This window comes from Zea mays, chromosome 3 (genome assembly GCF_902167145.1).
Source record: "Zea mays cultivar B73 chromosome 3, Zm-B73-REFERENCE-NAM-5.0, whole genome shotgun sequence".
NCBI lineage: Eukaryota > Viridiplantae > Streptophyta > Magnoliopsida > Poales > Poaceae > Zea > Zea mays.
The window spans coordinates 56,484,415-56,494,011 of NC_050098.1; the positions used below are offsets into that span (position 1 = coordinate 56,484,415).

A 9,597-nucleotide genomic window follows, 5' to 3' on the forward strand; every position below is an offset into this window, starting at 1 on the left:
TGTACTTTACTCCAGAAACATTGTTAAATCATGTTTTTGACACTACAAAATGACCCCCCCTTTAGCAATGCATATATGTGTTGGTACAAATATATATAAGCGTTGATATGGTCTATACCAACACATAATTATGTGTTGCCTATACTGCCGTTGCTGTGGGCTATTGCAACACTTATACATACGTTGGTAAGTCATATAAACAAGTGTTGGTAAACTGCAACAGATTTTTATAAGATACAACAACGCTTACATGTGTTGGTGCGGCCCGTGACTATCTCGTCATCATAGAATGCTACAACGTTTAGATTCATGTTGTGGCAACATTTTTATGCGTTGCAAACAATAAACCAATAAATAAATATTTGAATTATTTTGAGGTTAGGAGTATAACATGTTGAACAATGCACATATGATATTTCTAGAATCATCCAGACACACATGGGAAAGAAGAAAAAATAATATATATTAAAAATCAATAATTGCATTACAAGAAGTTGATCCATAGTTTCATATATAATATATGTTCGAGACACTTTTGGTATGATAAAAATATATTTACATATGACTCAGTCATCGGTGATCTAGATCCTAAATAAACCAATAGGCAAAACAAATATCCATATGCAGCAAGCCCTTGCATCTTCATAGTGTTCCAGGTTCAGAACTGAAAAATGAAGCATAGAAAATATAACAGGTTAATATATACAAAATGACAGGAATAAGTAATGCAAAGTTGAGAAGAGATGTGCAATACCGCATTTCAAAGAAGGGGAAGGAAAAATATTATAGCACAAAAATTCATACAATGGGAAGCATGTATAGCCTAGACTGATCTAATCATTATTTCGTATTTCTGCACATAGTCCCTGCCTCTTTGCCTTCAACTCCCAAACTTCAGCTCTAAGCCTTCACAACTGCACTGCCCCAGCATGGCATGGCAAGGTGAGCCCAATAGTGCAAGGGCAACGCATTAGTGATAGGAAGATTGGAAACAAATTTAGACACCAGCCATGATGTTTTTGCCGTATTTTGCTTGCGCTCCTCACCAAATGCCCAAAGCTTTCCTAGGACTAATGCACTTGATTATTAACTACAGTCAGCATGATATTTTACACATATAAAATTTTAAGAGAACAGAAGGACCTGAGTGAGCACCTTGGATGCATTACTGTTGTTTTTTTGTTTTAGTGATGCAGAAATTGTAGCTTGGAGTCCTTCGCGTCGTGGTTGTGGTGGATTGCTCTGCACTTCAAGAACACACAATTACATGTGAACTACTTGGGAACATAGTTTAGGAAATCTGCTGCTTGCTGCTACTTTCAGCATGTATACAATATGATATAAACAATCTTATTCCTAGACAGATCATACATTGTTGTTATTTAGTTCAAGTAATTCATATAAAAAGCAACCTTGGTACAGAATATCCTATGACTACTGCCTACTTTACCAATGATATTGCAATGAGGACATAATTAAACAACCTATCTTGTCACTGTTACTGCAACAATTAAGAATCATTCAAAACATACATAAAAAATCCTAATTGCCCATTGTTCCTAAATGTAGAAGCACAAACAATTCATAGATGGATCTAATCGCACAACATAACCATGCACCCTCAGTTGCTGCTTTGACTAATCGAGGCTCGCTACCACCTAAAGACATAACGAACACAGATGATGCAGAAGTGACAGGTGCAAAGACATTGCTAAAGCCCAGAAACAAACACAAAAGTCGCGTGCACATACCTAAAGTTGTGCACCATAATCTTGCAAGAGAGTCCAGATACTTGTTCCCATTAATGTCATAGACATAGGAACCCTGCATAATCAAAATGGTGATAAGCTAGACTGTGAAATATATTCTGTAAATGTAAAGATTAAAATCTACTTCTCCACAACTGAACACTGCATTTCAAGAGATGTAACAGAAACTATGGTGTAAAGTTCAGATTCAGAGCGACAACCTCAGATCTCTCAATGATCAGAGGGTGCAAATCATGGCTCTGCCAGCCAGCTGTAAAAGGCGCCAGCATGCCGTGGCCCTTGAACCAGGAAGAATCACCTTGTAGATCAGAAATAGACAGTGGTGACATGGCCCTTGAGCCCAATTATTCCGGTTCCAGACAAGAGGAAAGGACTGAGTACCCATTTTCTTCAGGCTGAGCAGACAGTGCTGAACCAAAATGTCTGGCTGTCGCATCCAACAAGCTATCCGCATAGCCTTGCAAACTTGCGGTGCCAGTTACATGCTTCAATAAGCTGCTTGCCTGTGATCAGGAGGGGAAAAAAGGATCACACATGAGAATTTCGGATAGAATCAAAGTGTAGTACTTTATTTTCTGTCTTAATCTGGCAGCAAGACTATAAATATTAAAATGATAAAAGCAAGTTATGTACATCTGAAAGATTTAGCCAAAATTTTGGATTTATAGATTAAAAAATAAAAAACAATGTACCTGCTGCTTGTCATGGTGTCCTTTTTAAAATCTCTTCCTCCTACAAATAAGAAATATTAATCTCTTCCTCCTACAAATAAGAAATATTACACATTATGATTCAAAAATATAGAAGGAAGTCAAATTCTATTGTGGCTACCTTGATGATCATCAAATAAACTGTACTTGACTCTCTTCGCCACTGTGTTTTTCCCTTATTCCATCACCATCTGAAAAGCCAAAGTGGTGATCCATTTCAGATTCCCTTCCAGCCTTTTTAAGTGCTTAAACTTGTTTCCTTGCAAGAAAATAAAAGGACCATTCTTCATAAACGTAACATCCACTGTCTTTTTGTTCCGAGTTAAGGGATTCTAGCAATTCCTTGTTCTCGGGGAGACTAGCCTACAAAATAATAGCAAACATGGAATTATTTGAGCACGGCTATAGAAGTAAAAAAGTAGTTTAGAGCTGATGAAACATGGAGCGGCGTGCCTCGATTTACTTAAGATATGTGTATGACTTTAAAAGGAACAAAGAAAATGAATATAACCTAAAAAGCCCCGATGGAGAAAGAAACATAATTTTAGAAGATTGAAATGCATACCTATCTTGCAGCGTTGTCCTGTTTTTGTTTTCTTTAGAGTAAATAGAATGATCGGGGGAGTAATAAAATGTTTATGTGATAAAGAGGTAAGGGAAAACATTAGTATTCAACTCGTTGCAATAAAAACCACTGATGTAGGTGGCAAACTTTTTTTAAAAAAAAGTAATAAAGAAACCATATAACCTCACCTGTTTTATCTAAATCTTTGGTTATATTGAAGCGCCATTGCAGTCCTAAAGTTGTCCTTCAAATGCAGCAGAAACAGATACCTAAAAAGTTACCGATAGTTAGAGACTATATAAAACAAGGCATCACATATTCATTGAGAGCAGCTTTGTTGAAGATTGCAGCATCGAAGGGTTATAATAAACAGCTACAAATATTTAATAGGTCAATTGTGGTCATTAGCTGATTGAATGGGCCGCTAGGAGCAGTAATATTGCTGTAGGCAACGTACTTAGTTTGGAATGATTCATAAGCTTGCTCTATAGCCGCATAGTGGGCAACTACTCTATGTAGAGGTTGCTCTGAACCCCATCAGGGCAATGAGATAAAAAGATTTAATAGCAACTATGGATGGTCAGATTATGCAGGGATTGCCATTAGTTAATGGAGCAGAGGAACTGGGAAGTAGAGAGGTAGACGACAGGCTTTGGGGGAGGGGATTCAGTTGGTAAGAGTAATTTGTATAGGCAACTAAATCCACTTTGCTATAAGCCTCTTGAATTTGCGAGACTTTTAATCCACTTACTATTTTTACACTAAAGAAAAAAAAGATAATTTTGTGCTGTTAGCACGCGCGAATCGCACAACTGAGCTAAAAAACAAAATAAAACCGAATGCAGTAATAGCAGTAAGTAATGTGCCAGTGGAACTGTTGCATCTCCGCAAGCAAGGATGGGAACGGGCATGAATGTTGTCGTCGCCAAGAAGACAGTAACAGTGTGGTTAAAGAAGAACTGGGTCATCCATACCATACTCATGTTAGGGCGGGGGAGGGGCACGAAGAAGACAACGGCGGATGTGCACACGAAGAAGAAAGCAACGGAATAACCCTAACGAAGGAAAATCAACTGATCTGACTAAGCGTGATGAATGAGATTGGTTACCTGTGAGAAGCGGCGACGCGGTGCAGAGAGGGAGGCTGTGGAGCGAGGACTGTAGTCGCCGTCGTTGTCGCTGACCAGCGCCGCCTCGTCCCCACGAAGACGACGCAATACTGGGTGGAGGTACAGGCCGATCAGGGGGCGAAGCCACGGGAGGGCGAGCGGGAGCGTGCCGGCGATCTCCTCCGCCGCATCTAGATGTTGGCGATTGAACCCCTCCTACGGCGCCGACATGGAGGGCGGACTCTTCGTCTGGAAGGCTCTCGTTTTGTGGAGTAAATGGATTCCGGCTTGTGAACGTCGGATGAGGATCGTGCGGCCGAGAAAGAAAAGGATGACGTGAACGCACCTGCTTCCAGGTTTGCTCCTGTCTTTAATAATAAATAAATAAATAAACTAGTAACTGTCGCGCGCGCCTTGTGCAGCACAGGTTATTCTTACAGCACAGCAAAGAAGGGTTATGAATGAACCACATTAATTAGCCAACGACTAGGAGCTTTTGTGTAACTTGGTTTGTTTTCTCCATTACCTTCTTTGTCAGCGTTTTGACAGCCTATTACTACTTCCTACTAGGAATAGGATACCTGGGCATTGGCTATATGTTTCCCTCCAAAGAAATTAGCAAAAACAATCGAATTTCGTTAAGGAATTAAAACATTTTAGAAATCCAGAGTCGTTCTATGTAACATGACTCATTTTCAAATTATGTTGGGTTGGGCGCTCTCAACCTTTTCAGATTCTTGATAGGTTTCAGTGGTACGTAGTTTTTTTTCTGATGGACATATGGGCAGTATTCAGTTCAGACTCATTTTCAGCATCGAAAATTTTTATCAACATACTTTTCAAAAAGGAGTCTGGTCAGGTTAAAGAAAGGTTATGAATGAACCATAGTAATTAGCCAATAGGTAGGAGCCTTTGTGTATATATATTTTTTATTTTCTTTGTTACATTCTTTGTGCCTTGGTCTGTACTGTACAAGCTATGCTTTGTGTATGTATTGTATTGAATCGAAATCAGTAAGGGCATTTCCTCCCGTCTCCCACCAAATATTTATGTTTCAAAGGAAGTGAAATGTTGTGCGTCCAACACAGAGTGGAGATGGATGAGTGAGTGAGTGGTGGAGAAGGAAGGGCGGCTGACGGCAGCGCAGCGACAGAGGAGATCCTGAATCCTCCAAGCTGGTGGCCATCGGGAGGCAGTGGATGACAGCCTCCTCCAGGCCCAAGCCCCAAAAGGCGCTCAGAGTAATTGCTAGAGGAAGTTCTGAAACTTCTTTCACTTTCCTTGAAAATTGGTCAAGTGAATTGAACTGGGTGACGGGCTGAATTCAATTTCATCTTTGGCAGACCCTAGCTCAGGTGACAGCAGGCAATTTTAGTCCTGATAGTCTTATGTGTGTGAGATTTCGTTAGGACGTACGTGTTTACAAAGTGAAACTTGTTAATCAGAATGTATATCGCCAATTCTTACATGTCAAACTATTAATTAGATTATTATATCTAGATGATATGCTTCATTTTAGATTCACGATTTTTCAAACTATGGTCAAAACTATTGCGATAGCAATCACTTTCTATATGGTAAATTTCAGGTCATGGTTGTAAAGAAAATAATTGTATCTGCATTTTCAAGCCATCGTAACGGCCGTTGCGCGTCTTTTTCTCCCTGCTCTAATATATAGAATAATAAATTATATATATATATATATATGATTTTACATCAGCTCTGAATAAATTAACGGCCGTAAATTAAATTATTTACGTCTGTTTCTTTTGTGTCGACGAAAATAAATTTCTTATTTACGAGTTACGATGGCTAAATTTAACTGACATAAGTTAACTTATTTATGTCAGGTTTAGTTTAGACCAACATAAATTAGTGTGGCCGACATTGATTTGGTTTGTTTTATAGTGATTAACTGTTGCCACATCCTAGTTAATCAATGCATTCCGCTAGCAATGCATATTAAGTGTTGTCGTATCATGATTAAATAATGGATGCCGCTAGCAACACATATTATGTGTTGTCACATCCTAGTAAATCAACGAATGGTGCTAGCAACACATATTAAGTGTTGCCACCACCCTAATAACTTAACAGATGATGCTTGCAACATATATTAAGTGTTGCCCACTAATTTCTTACAACGCATAAAAACATGTGTTGCTACGGATGCGTTGCTATAGGGGGGTTTTTGTTGTAGTGTGAGGACCTTCGGAAGCCGAAGGCCCCCAACAGTAGCCCCTCGCAATATTAATTTGTCAGAATGATAAATTCAGATTGCGAAATGGACGAAGGCTATAAGCCGAAGGTCCGAAAAAACACCTTCCTTTTGCTAGAATAGCAACAGTCATTGGCAAATGGGGCCCTCGAGTCTCCGACATAATGGGTTTATAAATACGGGCTCGCCACAATTTACTCGGCACGCTTTCTTGCCATCTGTTTTACCTGCTCAAATAGTTTTCTGCCTATCAACATTTGGTTGCCTCCCTAGTTTTAAGCTTCGGAAGCGAGAGGCAAAAATTCCGAAGGGATGTCTAAGGAGAAGAAGGTTGCTGCCGAAATGAAGTTGAGTCTTTCTGAAGAGATGCATCTGGGTTTTCTTCGATCTATGTCGAAGACTAATACAGAAAAGATCACTAAAGAAATTTTGGAAGGTTTATCTGAAGATACTGGTGATAGCGACAGTTATGATGCGGATAGCGGTGGTGAAGACTCCGAAGATCGACCTTGGCGGCCAAGCCATGCGGTTTTCGGCAAATCAAGTATTAAAGAAAATCATCTTGTCAACATGAGGGGAAGATATTTCTGGGATTTGTCTGTTGTAAGGGCCGATGAAGGAGAGAAGACTTGCCCAACTCCTGAGGAAGATGAAGTCGTAATATTTCGAAGCTTCTTGAAAGCTGGACTTCGATTCCCCCTGAGCCGTTTTGTTGTGGAGGTGCTGAGGATATTTGAAATCCATCTTCACCAACTTATCCCTGAAGCAATCATAAGGATGAATATCTTTGTGTGGGCTGTGAGGAGCCAAGGCTTGGAACCTGATGCAAAAAGCTTCTGCAACATGCACGAATTGTTATACGAGACAAAACCCTGGGGTAAGGAACAATATCACAACAACTTTGGCTGCTACAGCTTCGGCTCTCGGTCTGGGTCAAGCTGCCCAGTGCCGACCTTTCGAAAGAGATGGCCTGGCGACTGGATGATGGAATGGTTTTACGTGAAAAATGACTTGAAATCTCGAGAGGATATAAATAAGATCATTATACATCCCATCTGGCAACGCTTCGGCCTGCGAAGGCCGAAGGTGGAAATGAATGAAGCAGCCGAAGAATGCCAGAGAGCCTTCGGAGTTGTTTGCTCTTTTATTGGTACAAGGGATTTAACTCAAGAACACATTGCCTTCAGAGTGTGGCCTCTTGCAGATAATTGGGAAATGCCGAAAGAAACTGACGAAGGTGGGCTAGTCCGGTTGAAGTATACATTCAAGTACGGAGACAAGTTTGTTGAGCGAGATGATGATTGGTTAAAGAGTATTGAGACTGTAAGTGGCGAATTGCTTGAGGTATATTCGAAGGCCGAAGACACTGCATTGTCAGCGGCCTTCGGAGGCCGAAAAAGGAAAAGACTCAACCGGGTATTTGATGCAATCGGGTTCGTCTACCCCGACTATCGTTATCCCATTCGAGGGCAGAAAAGAAAAGGCACAACTTCTGCGAAAGAAGAAGCTGCAGCTGCTCCTAGTGAGCCAGCACCGAAAAGAAAAAGGATAAAGGTTCTCACACATCGGCCACGCTATATTGAACCAGCCTCGGTGCCTGAGTTCACCGGAGAGACCTCTTCGGCCACCGAGGCTGAAGAGCCAACCCTACTGCCAGAAGTCGCAGAAATGGCCGAAGTGCCAGCGACAGAAAAGATAAAAGAACTAGAGACGGAAGAAGTGAAAGCATCAGCTGAGGGAGTGAAGGCATCAGGAATTTTAAGTCCTTCAGAAGAAATTGAGGCATCAAAAATTAAGAAGGGGCCGACAGTGACCCCAAAAAGGAAAAGAATGGTTAATGTGTTAGATGTTTTGGAAACAATTAAACTTCCAAGCACAACCCCAAAGAAAACTACTGAAACTTCCGAGGCACTTGCTGAAGTGTCTGTTGCTGAAGCTCCGAAGCAACAGACTGGAGTTGAAACTGGGTCTTCAGAACCAACCAAGGTAATACCTTCGGAAGCAGAAGAAGTAAAAATTGTAAAGGCAACCGAAGAAATGAAAATGTCAGAGCCAGCTTCAGTCGAAGAAATTGATACCGCCGTCCCCGAAGCATCTTCCAAAATATATGACTATATCGTGCGACATGCTTCGGGGAAAAAGTTATCGGAAGAAGAAATTTTTGAAGCTAACCACTATGCCAAAGAATTGAAATATCCGAAGGGGGCACTAGTGTTCAATGGGACAAACGAAGAAGATTTCCTATACTGCCTCCCAAACAACAAAGAATTATCCGTCTGTCGGGAGATGGCTAGAAGTATGGGGTTTCCGAAGCTCGAAGCTGGCTTATGTGCTATGACGAAAGAAGATCTCGCGGATAGCCTTGCGTATAATAGCCTGAAGGTATGGGAATTAGACATTTGGAAATTTTATAATTTGTAATTCATTCTTTTATTCTTATACGAACTCTTTTTCATATAGGGTTTAATTCTAAGCAACACATTGAGAGCACAAAAGAGTGCCGAAGACGAGAGCTATGAAATTGCATTCAACAATCTTCGATCAGAAGTTATTAAACTGAGAAACGAAGCTCTGGAAAAAGATAAAATTCTGCTTACATTGGTAGACAAGGTAAAAAAGTACGAAGCTGCTTCGAAGGCCCAGGCCGAAGCTCAAAACGTGAAATTAAAGATCTTCAGAAGCAACTAGCTAGAGCTAAAGAAGAACGTATACTTGAAGAGACAAAACGAGAGCTTAGTGACCAATTGGCCAATCATTTGGAGATAAGTGTTAAGGAGCTTCGTGCATCCCAGAGAAAATGCTATGTTAAATCCATAGAGTGCGTCAAGAAAATAAAATCCAGCTTCGCCAGCGTTGGTGCATTCTCTAGCGAAGAGAATTTTTCAAGAGGCAATCCTGAAGGTCCAATGGAATGGATCAGTCACGAAGCAGAGGCCTTCGAGGAAATTCTGAACAGCCGCGGCGACATCTGCGCTTTTTCGGGTGCTAGAGGAATTGCTACTGTTTTGGAGAAGAAAGGCTGCGAGCATGTAAAATCCTTAGCGCAGTCCGAAGCTACTTTGTCTACTGACGACATTAAAGACCCCTCACCCGAAGCAAGCATGGTCGGCGAGAAATTCTTCACCGATATCTGGGATAACGGCGGCCGAGAATTGGCGCAAGAAATTATCCAAAGGAGTGAAAAAGGCATCCATGATGCTAGAAAAGTAGCGGAAGCTGCCGAGAA

At 40.9% G+C, this 9,597-nt stretch overlaps 2 long non-coding RNA genes across 3 annotated transcripts; both read right to left on the bottom strand.

Annotated features, from left to right (window-relative positions):
- Nucleotides 1-444: 444 nt before the first annotated feature.
- LOC109944817 (uncharacterized) lies at nucleotides 445-1,625 on the bottom strand. Its single transcript, XR_002267995.3, has 2 exons — nucleotides 1,156-1,625; nucleotides 445-664 (listed from the first exon to the last, which is right to left on the bottom strand). It is a non-coding gene; the product is annotated as an uncharacterized lncRNA (long non-coding RNA).
- Nucleotides 1,626-1,715: 90 nt separating this feature from the next.
- Nucleotides 1,716-4,370, bottom strand: LOC103650112 (uncharacterized). Of its 2 annotated transcripts, none has more exons than XR_002267996.3 (6): nucleotides 4,154-4,370; nucleotides 3,233-3,313; nucleotides 2,601-2,842; nucleotides 2,462-2,531; nucleotides 1,970-2,272; nucleotides 1,716-1,824 (listed from the first exon to the last, which is right to left on the bottom strand). It is a non-coding gene; the product is annotated as an uncharacterized lncRNA (long non-coding RNA). The 2 variants fall into 2 exon arrangements; XR_002267997.2 differs by having other exon boundaries at nucleotides 2,462-2,501; nucleotides 4,154-4,363.
- Between the last annotated feature and the right edge of the window lie 5,227 nt (nucleotides 4,371-9,597).